This window comes from Nomascus leucogenys, chromosome 21 (assembly GCF_006542625.1).
Source record: "Nomascus leucogenys isolate Asia chromosome 21, Asia_NLE_v1, whole genome shotgun sequence".
Taxonomy (NCBI): domain Eukaryota; kingdom Metazoa; phylum Chordata; class Mammalia; order Primates; family Hylobatidae; genus Nomascus; species Nomascus leucogenys.
In genome coordinates this window covers 82,090,772-82,104,191 of record NC_044401.1, presented here as the reverse complement: position 1 = coordinate 82,104,191, position 13,420 = coordinate 82,090,772, and the positions used below count along the sequence as shown (strand labels likewise).

Genomic DNA, 13,420 nt, shown 5'->3' with positions numbered 1-13,420 from the left:
GTGAAAACACTGGCAAAAATGGTCAAAATCAACTGTCAGAACGCAAAATTAACCGAAGGTTGCGACACTCTGAGGAGCATTTATCTGTGAACAACTGTGGAACCTCTAACTCAGCCTCCTCCCATTCTCTTCTCCCCAGCTCTCTGGTAACCATGGAAACCAGCTGCCTTATAACCATGGTAGCTGGGAAAGCCAGCAGCCTAGCAGCCACTGGAGGGGACACATCAAGGCTGGAGCTCCTCAGCAAGTCCCGGCTGCAGAGCTTGTCACTCTCGGACCTGTCCCACTTACTGAGCTTGCCGTCGTATGAGCTAGCTCAGTGGGAAAACCCTGTTTCTGAAAGAGAGACTGTCAGTTGAGAATTCTGTGTCCAGCAAAACCGTCCTTTGAAAATAGAGAAATTGTCTGGGCGTGGTGGCTCACGCCTGTAATCCCAGCACTTTGGGAGTCCAAGGTGGGTGGATCATCTGAGGTCGGGAGTTCGAGACCAGCCTGGCCAACATGGTGAAACCCCGTCTCTGCTAAAAATACAAAAATTAGCCAGGCGTGTTGGCACACGCCTGTAATTCCAGCTACTCAGGAGGCTGAGTCATGAGAATCACTTGAACCTGGGAGGCGGAGGTTGCAGTGAGCCAAGATTGTGCCACTGCATTCCAGCCTGGGTGAACAGAGCAAGATCCTGTCTCAAAAAAAAAAAAGAAATTAAGATTTTCCAGGTAAACAATAAACAGAGGACATTTGTTGCTTTAGCCAACCTCCCTTATAATACATACTGAAAGGAATGCCTCAGGCTGGAATGAAAGGACACTAGGTGGTAGAATACGAGAGGAAATAAAGAACAACGGTGAAGACAGCTACATATGTAAAGTTAAAAGACAATGTAAGTGGACTTTTGTAACTTTTAGTCTCCTGTCTTTTTTTCTTTTTTTTTTTGAGACGGAGTCTCCCTCTGTCGCCAAGGCTGGAGTGCAGTGGCTCTGATCTCGGCTCACTGCAGCCCCCACCTTCCGGACTCAGGTGATTCTCCTGCCTTAGCCTTTTGAGTAGCTGGGATTACAGGCTCCCGCCACCAGGCCCAGCTAATTTTTGTATTTTTAGTAGAGACAGGGTTTTGCCATGTTGGTCAGGCTGGTCTTGAATTCCTGACCTCAGGTGATCCACCTGTCTTGGCTTCCCAAAGATTACAGGCGTGAGCCATCACGCTTGGCCCCTATCTGCCTTAAAAGACAACTGTACAAAGTAATAATTATAAAGCTGTTTTGATAGGCCTATAACATATAAAGGTGTAATTTGTATGACAATTATAGCACAAAAGAGAAGTGAGGGAAGAGCTTTATTGGAGCAACATTTCTCTGTACTGTTAGAATTAGGTTTGTATTAATCAAAACTGGATTGTTTTAAGTTAAGGTGCTAATTGGATGGGCACGGTGGCTCACACCTGTAATCCCAGAGCTTTGGGAGGCCGAGGTGGGCGGATCACTTGAGGTCGGGAGTTTGAGACCAGCCTGGTCAACATGGCAAAACCCCGTCTCTACTAAAAATACAAAAATTAGTTGGGCATGGTGGCGTACTTGGATATAGGCCAGATGTAGTGGCTCGTGCCGCCTGTAATCCCAGCACTTTGGGAGACCAAGGTGGGAGGATTTCTTAAAGCCAGGAGTTGGAGAGCCTGGGCAACAAAGTGAGACCCCGTTTCTACAAAAAAAAAAAATTAGCCAGGCCCAGAGGTATGCCCTTGTAAGTCCCAGTTACTTGGGAGACTGAGACAGGAGGATTGTTTAGCCTGGGAGTTTGAGGCGCAATGAACTATGATCGTGCCACTGCACTCCAGCCTGGGTGACAGAGCAAGACATTGTCTCTTAAAAAAAAACTTGGAGATAAATGCAAATAAAAACACAGCATTCCAAAAATTATACACTGCAGTGAGAGCAGGGCTTGGGGGAAATTTATAACTGTAAATACCTACATTAAAAAACATCTCAAATCATTAACCTATGTTTCACCTTAAGACACCAGAAAAAGCACAAACAAAACCTAAAACAAGAAGGAAGAAAATAACAAAGATGAGAACAAAGATTGGTTATTTGAAAAGATCATCAAAATTGACAAACTTCGTGAGACTGACTGAGATAAAAAGAAGACTCAGATTGCTAAAAGCAAGAATGAGAGGGGAAGATTATTATTCACCTTACAGAAATAAAAAGGATTATAAGAGAATTCCATGAATAATTGTGTAACAAAATATTAGATAACTTAGTTGAAATGGACAAATTCCTAGAAAGTCGTGACCGAAGCTAACTCAAGAAGAAATAGAAAATCTGAATAGTTGCTCACTTTGGCAGCACATATACTAAAATTGGAACAATACAGAGATTAGCATGGGCCTTGTGTGAGAATGACACACAAATTTGTGAAGCATTCCATAAAAGAAAACCCGAATAGACTTATAATAAGTGAATAGATTGAATTAATAATTTAAAAACTTGTCATGGCCGGGTGCAGTGGCTCATGCCTGTGATCCCAGCACTTTGGGAGGCTGAGGTACTCGGATCACTTGAGGTCAGGAGTTCTAGACCAGTCTGGCCAATTTGGTGAAACCCCGTCTCTACGAAAAATACAAAAATTACCCGGGTGTGGTGGTGCACACTTGTAATCCCAGCTACTTGGGAGGCTGAGGCAGGAGAATCTCTTGAACTCAGGAGGTGGAGGTTGCAGTGAGCCGAGATCGCACCATTGCATTCAAACCTGGGCAACAAGAGCGAAACTCCATCTCAAAGGAAAACCCAAAAACTGAAAAACAAAAAAAATCTTGTCACAAGAATAAGCTCTGGGCCAGGTGGCTTCTCTAGAAAAGTCACACTTATTGAGCTTGTCATTATTTGAGTTCTACCAAACACTTAAAGAATTAATACCAGTCCTGGCCGGGTGCAGTGGCTTATGCCTATAATCCCAGCATTTTGGGAGGCTGAGGTGGGTGATCATTTGAGGTCAGGAGTTCAAGACCAGCCTGGCCAACATCTCTACTAAAAATGCAAAAATTAGATCTGAGTGTGGTGGCATGCACCTGTAGTCTCAGCCACTTGGGAGGCTGAGGCAGGAGAATTGCTTGAAACCGAGAGGCAGAGGTTGCAGTGAGCTGAGATCACATCACTGCACTCCAGCCTGGGCGACAGAGCGAGACTCTGTCTCAAGAAAAGAATTAATACCAGTCCTTTACAAACTCTTTGGAAAAATAGGAGGGAATACTTAACTCATTCTATAAGGCCAGTATTATGCTGATATCAAAACTAGACAAAGACATGACAAGAAAGGAAAATTACGGGCCATTATAATGAGTATAGAAACAAGAATCTTCAACCAAATGCTAGCCATTGAATCTAGCAACAACATGTAAAAAAGATTATACAGGCCGGGCGTAGTGGCTCACACCTGTAATCCCAGCACTTTGGGAGGCCGAGGCGGGTGGATCACGAAGTCAGGAGATGGAGACCAGCCTGGCCAACATGGTGAAACCTGGTCTCTACTAAAAATACAAAAATTAGCTGGGCGTGGTGGCATGTGCCTGTAGTCCCAGCTACCCAAGAGGCTGAGGCAGGAGAAGCGTTTGAACCCGGGAGGTGGTGTTTGCAGTGAGCTGAGATCACGCCACTGCACTCCAGCTTGGGCAACAGAGAGAGACTCTGTCTCAAAAAGAAAAAAAAAAAAGGTTTATACACCAGATTCAAGTGAGAATTGTCCCAGGAATGCAAGGTTGGTTTAACATCTGAAAATCAATCAATGTAATACTTCATATTAATACCATAGAGGACAAAAAAATACCTGGTCATCTCCATAGATGCAAAAAAGAACAGGATTGGAGGATTCACGTGCTGATTCCAAAACTTAATACACAAATGATTAAGGCAGTATAGTACTAGTATAAGGACAGATACATAGATACTGAGATAATGAGAGTACAGAAGTAAACCTTTACATTTTTGGTGAATTGATTTTCAGCAGGAGTGCCAAGACAATTCAGTGGTGGGGGAAAAGAATAGTCTTTTAAACAAATGGTGCTGGGATGACTGGATCTCCATGTAAAAGTATGTAAATGGACTCCTACCTTACACTATGCACAAGAAATAACTCCATGGATCGTAAACCCAACTGTGAGAGCTAAAACTATGAGACTCCTATCAAAAAAACATAGGAGTAAGTTTTTGTGACTTTGGAATATGTTTTTTTTTTTTTTGGCATAGTTTCGCTCTGTCACCAGGCTGGAGTGCAGTGGCATGATCTTGTTTCACTGCAACCTCCTCCTCCCAGGTTCAAGTGACTCTCCTGCCTCAGCCTCCTGAGTAGCTGGGGCCACAGGCCTGTACCACCATGCCCAGCTAATTTTTGTGTTTTTTGTAAAGATAGGGTTTTGCCGTGTTGGCCAAACCCCATTCACTTGCCTCAGCTTCCCAAAGTGCTGGGATTACAGGCGTGAGCCACTGCGCCTGGTCTGGAATGTGATTTCCTAGGTGACAACAAATATGCAAATGACAAAAAAAAAGTTAATTTGGACTTCATAATGTGTGCTACAAAATACTATTTAGAAGGTGAAATGGCAACCTGAGAATGAGAGAAAATATTTGAAAACCATGTACCTGATAAAGGGCTTGTTATCTAGAATATATAAAAAACTTCATGAAGACAACTAAAAAATTGATGAAGTGTTAGAGGCCGCGGGTGTGGTGGCCATACCTGTAATCCCAGCATTTTGGGAGGCTGAGGTAGGTGGATCCCCCGAGGTCAGGAGTTCAAGACCAGCCTAGCCAACGTGGTGAAACCCCGTCTGTACTAAAATACAAAAATTAACTGGCCGTGTCGGTGTGCACCTGTAATCCCAGCTTCTTGGGAGGCTGAGGCAAAAGGATCACTTGAACCTGGGAAGCGGATGTTGCAGTGAGCCGAGGTCATGTCACTGTACTCTACCCTGGGCGACAGAGTGAGACTGCATCTCAAAAAAAAAAAAAAAAAAAATGATGAAGTATTAAAATATACATTTCTTCCAAATAGATTTACGAATGTTCAATAAGCATAGAAAAGCTATCAGAAAAATGCATATCAAAATCACAGTGAGATACTGCATCACACTTACCCAGATGGCTGTAATAAAAAAGATGAGGCCAGGCACTCCCAGCTGTAATTTCAGCACTTTGGGAGGCCGAGGTGGGTGGATCACCTGAGGTCAGGAGTTTGAGACCAGCCTGACCAATATGGTGAAACCCCACCTCTACTAAAAATACAAAAATTAGCTGGGCGTAGTGGTAGGTGCCTCTAATTCCAGCTACTTGGGAGGCTGAGGCAGGAGAATTGCTTGAACCCGGGAGGTGGAGGTTGCAGTGAGCCGAGATCACACCACTGCACTCCAGCCTGGGCAACGGGGTGAGACTCAGTCTCAAAAAAAAAAAAAAAAAAAAGAGAGAACATGTGAGGTTATCCTTGGTGATGGGTACAGTAGCTTCTCGTGGCTGGACCAGTGCTTTGCTCCTTATTTCACACTTCTCCTCACAGCTCTTTCATTGATGGCACACCCATTTGAAGAAGAGAAACCGAGGCAGATTGCGGTTAAGTTAATAGCCCAGAGTCACGTAGCTAGTAAAACATGGAGTGACATTCCAGTCCAGGCCTGATTTCAGAGTTTGCTTGGCTGACTGCTGTGCTAACCACCTTAATAGTAATTTTAGCAATTATAGCTTCCTTCAAAAATTCTTGGGCTTGGTCAGTTTTGGGCTTTTGGGTTACTTGGCGGAATCACTTTATTTCTTTGAGACAGAGTCTCACCTTGTTGCCTAGGCTGGAGTACAGTGATGCTATCCTGGTTCACTGGAGTGTTGACTTCCTGGGCTCAGGTGATCCCCCCACCTCAGCCTCCCTGGTAGCTGGGACCACAGGCATGCACCACCACACCTGTCTAATTTTTTAAAACTTATTTATAGAGACCGGGTCTCCCTCTGTTGCCTAGGCTGGTCTCGAGCTCCTGGGCTCAAACAGCTCTCCCACTTCGGCCAAGGTGCTGGGATTATAGGTGTGAGCCACTGTGCCCAGTCTGAAATCACTTTATATACAGACTAAAAGTCTGTAGACCAAGTTTTGTTGCACATTGCAAGGACAGAAGATTTTGGTAGTTTGGTATTTTATGATCATCTGTCATGGGCTCCTTTACTATTTGTTGGGAACTTGGGCTGTTCCCAGAATACTAATCCTCTCTGTTGATTAGTTCAGCCTGTAAACAAGAAATCATTAACCAGCATGCTGTTCCTGAAGAATGACCAGGGACAATAATTGTAAGAATTCAAGAGCTTTTATCCAAGCCTGCCCCTGTAGAGTATTTTCTTTGCTACTTCACGGAGTGCAAATTGTAACTTGCTTTTGCCGGTAGCTATGGCGTGTCCAGGTTACTCATTAGCCACCAGAGCTCCTGAGTTCACTGTGAGAATTCCCTGATGTAAGTACAGTACCCTTAGTGCTGATGGGCTGGCTGCAGTTCAGACAGGAGCAGTGCAGGATGGCTATGGCCAGTGTCTCTTTAACAAAGCTCAGACTGTGTATGGGGCTGGGCTTGTTGCTGTGGGTCAGTTACTCTTGCTCATGCTTTACCCTTTCAGAATTCAGCTCCTCCCCCCTTCTCCTCAAGCTAATTTATCTAAAAAGATAAGATTTTTTGCTAGATCTGTTCCTGGCAAGGTGGGGTGGTTGAAGTCCTCCTGTGAGGCCCTCTGCCTTATGGAGATCAGTGCAGTGTCAGTGGCACGAATTGGCGCCTGGCCAGGAACATGCTCTGCTCCTTTACAGGAGAGCCCCTGACAGGCACTGGAGTGCTCAGATTGTTAACCTGTGTCCATCACAACTGCAGGGGTGCTACGTTGATCATGCAGCTTCTACTAGAGCGTTTTTGGTAAACTTAGGACGTGGTGGTTGACTTGAATGTGTCAGTCTTGCCTGCAGGTCATCATCTGTCATCTCAGCCATGGTCGTGCTGGATTGTCTTTCTTGTTTTTGAGACAGGCTCTCTCTCTGTCACCCAGTTGCCCAGGCTGGAGTGCAGTGGTGTGATCTTGGCTCACTGCAACCTCTGCCTCTCAGGTTCAGGGAATTCTTCCACTTCAGCTTCCCCAGTAGCTGGGATTACAGGCTCACGCCACCATGCCCAGCTAATTTTTGTGTTTTTACTAGAGACGGGATTTCACCAGAGACGGGATTTCACCATGTTGCCCAGGCTGGTCTCAAACTCCTGACTTCAAGTGATCCACCCGCCTCAGTCTCCCAAAGTGCTGGGATTATAGGCGTGAACCACTGCGCCTAGCCTGATGGCGTATTTTTATGTGAAATTAGTCTTCCTGAACTGTTAGAGGAGGCATGGTCTGGGTGGCTTTTCTACCATAAGAGCTCCCCCCCTCCATTGTCTTCACACAGTGGCCTGCCTGGCAGCTGCAGTTGGAAGTCCCTGGCTCCTTCCTGGCTCCATCTGCCTGCTGTCCCTGCACCTCCCGTTTTCCCTGCTTTTGCGTTGTCTGTGCTCAGTAGGGACGCTGTGTCAGGTCACTCCATCCCTGGTTCTTGCATCATGCTTAGCCCTCTGTGGATACTGGGGCTGCTCGGGCTCTCCTGTCCTCAGGTCTGGCTGAGACGTGACACTACTCTTCTCTCTCTCTTTTTTTTTTTTTTTGAGACGGAGTCTCGCTCTGTTGCCCAGGCTGGAGTGCAATGGTGCGATCTTGGCTCACTGCAACCTCTGCCTCCTGGGTTCAAGCGATTCTCCTGCCTCAGCTTCCTGAGTAGCTGGGATTGCAGGCGCCTGCCACCATACCTGGCTGATTTTTGTATTTTTAGTAGAGACAGAGTTTCACCATGCTGGCCAGGCTGGTTTTGAACTCCCGACCTCAGGTGATCCGCCCACCTCAGCCTCCCAAAGTGCAGGCGTGAGCCACCGTGCCTGGCCTCTCTACCTTCTCTTGCACAGACATGATGCTGTGAGGTTGTGTGGCCCTTGGTGGCTTTCCTTTTGAGGGAGCTGGAGCTCAGAGGCACAACAGAATGAGTCAGAGGCTGCGCTCGGATTCCCACCTCGCTTGGATTCCCACCTCATGTGCTGGCCCCAAAGTTCACTCTTGTCACCACCCTCCATGCTTCTCCCCCTCCTCAGGGGCTGGCCTGCCCTCGTTTTAAAGTGTGTGTGTATGTGTATATTTGTATTTATGCGTGTGTGTGTACATGTGTGTATTTGTGTGTGTATATGTGTATTTGTGTTTATGTGTATGTATGTATATGTGTATATATGTTGTATTTGTGTTTATATTTGTGTATATATGTTGTATTTGTGTTTGTGTACGTGTGTATTTTTGTGTATCTGTATTTGTATTTATGTGTGTTTGTAAATGTGTGTATATGTATATTTGTGTGTGGCGTGTACATTTGTGTATTTGTGTGTATTTGGTTTGTGTGTGTTTGTACGTGTATTTGTATATATGTGTATTTGTGTTTGTATAAATGTGTATTCATGTGTGTTTGTAAATATGTGCATGTGTGTATTTGGTGTGTACGTGTGTGTATTTGTGTGTGTGTGTGTGTGCGTGTGTGTGTGTGTGTTGAAAATTGGGCAATTGAAAGCAAGCTGCGGATAGGAAGGTGGAACTTGTCTCTGTTTCTATCCCCCAGAGGAGGGGGGTTAACTGCCTGTTTCTCCTGGTGGTTACCTCTGTAACTCTACATTATGTGCTGTTCGTTTTAGTTTGTGGTTTCACAGCCTTACATAAAATCTGTAGATTCCGCTTAGGAAAGTTGATTTAGCTCATGTAGTAGTATTTCCTCTTTCTCCTGCCCCTAGGTTTTCATTATTTCTGCTTTAGATCTGAGCTCTGTTGATTCTGGACAACATAAGTTCCCCCTCAGAGTGGTTTCTTTCCCTGGTGTTTGGGTGGGTAAAGTAGAGGGCACAAGCCAGGGAGAGAGCACAAGGTCCCCTGTTGCAGACTTAATAGCACAGATCTGTGTACACCTTTGTGAGAAGCACACATGTACACACACAGTGAGTGGCGCACACACACGTACACACACAGTAGCGTGCACACGTAGGCACACACACACTGGCACACTGCATCCAGTGCAGAGTGCCTCACCCATGCGCAGTCCCAGCCGTGTGAAGCTGCCTGCAGGCTTTGTGTGGCAGAAGCTCCCAAGACACTGTTTTCGTGACTCTTTCAGCCAAGTCCAAAAAACCTGCCATCCTGGGGGGCATCAGGCTGCCAGCATCCTCCTGTACCTGCTGCCCTGCTTTCTTGTGGAGCCGTCCACTGGTCAGCCATCATACAGAGAGGAGTGGGGATGCTGAGACGCTGGGCAGCCTGCCCAGGGGTCACTGCTGTGAGCAGCTTTCAGAGCTGGGAAGAGAGACTGACTGGGACAGGAGGTTTGGGTGTGTCTGTGTCTTGTTAAAGGTCCCCTGAGGGCAGAAGCTGTTGTGTTCCCAGCACCTGGGGCAGTGCTTGGGTTGGGGAGCCCCCACATAGGCACTTGATTTTCCTGTTCTGACCACCTGTCCATCTGGAGTTTTCTAGGGTAGGACTGGCTCAAAGGACTGTTTGTTCAGTTCAGGAAACATTCAACCTTATTTATTAGCCAATGTGTAGTAAAAGACAAAAGATGTTCTGGAGGAGGGAGTTTGTCCTGTGGGGGAGGCAAGATCAGTTTTGGAAGCAGCAGTGGTGGAGTTAGGCCCTGTGACTGCGTAGGGCAGGGGTGAGCTCTTTGTCCTCTGATCTGTGCGCACCAGGCCTGGCGGGGCCGCTTGTGTCGTGTTCTGATGTGGATGGTTTGCTGCAGAGGCCTTTTACTTCAGCTGGAGATCCTTAAACCAAAGACTCAGTTGAGAAGGTTTTTTAAATAGTCAGCTTTATTATTGCTTTAAAAAGTGACTTAGGGCCAGGGTGCAGTGGCTCACACCTGTAATCCCAGCATTTTAGGAGGCCGAGGTGAGAGGATTGCTTGAGCTCAGGAGATCGAGACCAGCCCAAATACCATAGTGAGAACTTGTCTCTATTTTTTCTTTTTTCTTTTTCCTTTTTTTTGAGACGGAGTCTCTCTCTGTCGCCCAGGCTAGAGTGCAGTGGCGCGATCTCGGCTCACTGCAAGCTCCGCCTCCCGGGTTCACACTCTTCTCCTGCCCCAGCCTCCCCAGTAGCTGGGACTACAGGTGCCCGCCACTGCGCCTGGCTAATTTTTTGTATTTTTAGTAGAGACAGGGTTTCACCATGTTAACCAGGATGGTCTTGATCTCCTGACCTTGTGATCCGCCTGCCTCGGCCTCTCAAAGTGCTGGGATTATAGGCGTGAGCCACCGTGCCTGGCCTTATTTTTTTTTTTCTTTTCAGGGACGGAATCTTGCTCTGTCATCTTGGCTCACTGCAGCCTTCGCCTCCTGGGTTCAAGTGATTCTACTGTCTCAGCCTCCCAAGTAGCTGGGATTACAGGCATGCCACCATGCCTGGCTAATTTTTGTATTTTTAGTAGAGACGGGGTTTCGCCACGTTGGCCAGGCTGGTCTCAAACTCCTGAACTCAGGCGATCCACCTGCCTCTGATGAGGCACCAGCATGCCTGGCCATATTTTTAATTTTTTAAAAAATAAAAAAATAAGAATAAAAAGTGACTTAAATGTACACAAACTTGTTTTTGCACACAACTCACCTTACCCTGTGTGATGAATAATTGTATTTTGACAGTACTTGTTAAACGTGTATCCCTATTAATATCACTTGTACTCTTTAAGCCTCAGTTTTCACGGCTGGTCCAGGTAGAGTTAAACTACACATGGTCTCATCTCTCTCCCATGCCGGGCTTGTGACATGCATGCAAGTGTTTGTTGAGCGAGGGCCATTTAGCAGTAGATTTAGCGTGTACTGAAAGTTTGATTGTCACACGTCTAATGTGCATTTTCTCTCTTTTGTACAATGGAGAATTCCCACATTTCATGGGTGTGAGCTGTAAAGACTTGAAGGTAGTATTTCTCTGCTGTCCCACTACAACACAGAAGACTTCTGTGACCCCAGAATATGTGGGGGTTTCTTCCCATCAGCAAACAAGCTATCAGTTCTGCAGCAGGCACCAGCGGGGTGTCCTCCAGCTCGATTCTGACACCGTCTACCTGGAGGTAGTGTCAGATCCCTCAGGGCAGTCCCAGGGCTACCCCCTACTTCTCATGTTAGCCTCGAGCCTCAGGTTGTGACCTGTGCTCCTGCATGACAGACTGTGAATGGACATCTCACGACCCCCTCTTTGGATTCAATTAGTTTGCTAGAGAGGCTCACAGAACTCAGGGAAACACATTTATTTGATCATAAAGGCTAGTTCAAAGGGTGCAGGTGACGTGATGCGTAGGGCATGGTACTGGGGCATGGCTGCTCCATGTCCCTCCAGGGATCCCCGTGTGTTCAGTTATCCAGACATTCCCCAAACCGTGTCCTCCTGGGCCTTTTGTGCAGACTTCATTGGATAGGCATGATTGACAGCCGTGTACAAATGGGACTGGACCAAAAGGGTGTGATCTAAACCCAGCAGGGCCTGTCTGTGCAGATTCTTCCCAGCCTCTCTTTGTGGCATTCCTTCCCCCCGGGGTGTGGGGCAGGGCCCCTTCTGAAATGGGGGTCTTGTGACCCACAGTCAGACAAGGTAGGTTAGAGAATTTATGGCCACCTCCAAGACAGAAAGGCGGGGGGTGGTTAGAGTCCCTTGTTAGTCTTATGATCTGCCTTGGGGAAAAAATAACAAGAGCTATGAGAGTTATGAGCCAGGAACTGTGGATGAAAACCAGTATGTATGTGTAATATCACAATTGGATGTTATGCAAGTGGACTTGTCAGATTTTGTAGGAAACCCTTGTGTGCCTACAAACAACTGTTTGCCCTGCAGCGCAGACCTACTCCCTGTATCGTAATCCCTCTTAGCTTCATCTGCTTTCCTTACACAGCACATGGTGATTAAATAGGTGTGCGACTGCTTGATCAGTAACGGTCTTCTGCCAGACTGTGTCTTCCATGAGGGTAACAGAGACCATGTCTGTTTTTGCTCATCCTTGTGCCTTGGTGCCCAGCACAATGTGTGGACAGTTGTAGGTGCTCAGTGGATATTTATGGAACAAATGCATCAGTCTGTCTTGAAGGTTCCCTCTAGCTGTGGACCGAGTTGCCTCCGTGGCTCCACTCCAGTTCATATGCTGAAGCCCCAACCCCAGTGTGACTGGATTTGGAGATAGGGCTTTCAGGAGGCAGTTAAGGTTAAATGAAGTCATAGAGGTGGGGTCCTAATCCTGTAGGATTGGCGGCCTTATAAGAGGAGGAGAGAGTGTGCTCGCTTCATAAGCATGCATGAAAGAAAGGCCACTTCAGCACATAGAAGGTGGCTGTCTGCAAGCCAGGAAGAGAGCCCTCACCAGAAACCACCCTGCTGGCGTGTTGATCACAGACTTCCAGCCTCCAGGACTGTGAGAAGATAAACTGTTTCAGCCACCCAGTCTGGGGTGTTTTGTCATGGCAGCCAGAGCAGACTAAGGGACCTGTAGCCCTGACATTCCATCATTTTATGACTATGAATAATTACAAATCCTGGGCATTGCTTTGAAATAAGAGATATGAAATTGAAATGTGTCAGTTCAGATATTTTGATTGCCATTGGGGATGGATAAGCCAAAAAGAAAGACTATTTTAAATGACTAGATTTTACAACAGATAGGTCGTAATGTCTATCAACGGATAGACTGAATAGATCAGTCTTTTCTGCTTTGGACAGAAGCTAGCCTTTGGGCCTGTTGGTGGGAGCACTCCTAATATTATTAATGATATTAGTACCTAACCGTATTTGCTGAGGACTTCTCTTGTAGGAGTGCTAATCCCATCATGAGGGCCCACCTCATGACCCCATCGAAACCCAGTCACCTTCCAAAGGTTCCATCTTCAGATACCATGACATTGGGGTTAGGGCTTCAACATACGAATTTTGGGGGGACAGAAAAATTCAGTCCATACGGCAGGGGAGGCAGGCTGATTTCAACGGGCACATCTGAGCTGAGTCTTGAAGGATGCGTGTTGCAGAGGCTGCATCTGTTTTGTGACTGCAGTTGATCGAGGAAGAAACTGTGGAGGTGAATTTATAAAAGAAAATTGGAAGCCTATAGTAGTAAAACTGTGTGCTTTTGGCAGTGGAAGTTGATTTTAGGAGTGAACCTCTGTGTTATTAGCGGATGATGATTTATCATGGCAGACATCCAGCAGGTATTTGAGTTCTGAGCTTGGTGAAGAGGTAGAGTTAGAAATGGTGCTGTGGAGGGGTGCGCAGCGGCTGGCCTGGGCGGTTCAGGACTTGCTCCTTTGCTGTCCTGACCCAGGCACTCCCCTTCCCCT

At 46.5% G+C, this 13,420-nt stretch overlaps 1 protein-coding gene and 1 non-coding gene across 5 annotated transcripts in view; both read left to right on the top strand.

The window, feature by feature from the left end:
• The window catches only part of AP2A2 (adaptor related protein complex 2 subunit alpha 2), an 88,114-nt gene that overhangs the window by 21,079 nt on the left and 53,615 nt on the right, over positions 1 to 13,420 (top strand). Inside the window, exon 1 of one of the 4 annotated variants that reach the window (XM_030802109.1) lies at positions 11,157 to 11,175. The exons of the other annotated variants lie outside the window; for them this stretch is intronic. The gene's annotated coding sequence lies outside the window, so the exon portion shown is untranslated. Of the gene's footprint in view, positions 1 to 11,156; positions 11,176 to 13,420 lie in introns of those variants that run through there. 4 annotated transcript variants of the gene reach the window in all.
• On the top strand, positions 2,327 to 2,430 carry LOC115832257. Its single transcript, XR_004027683.1, has one exon. It is a non-coding gene; the product is annotated as a U6 spliceosomal RNA (small nuclear RNA).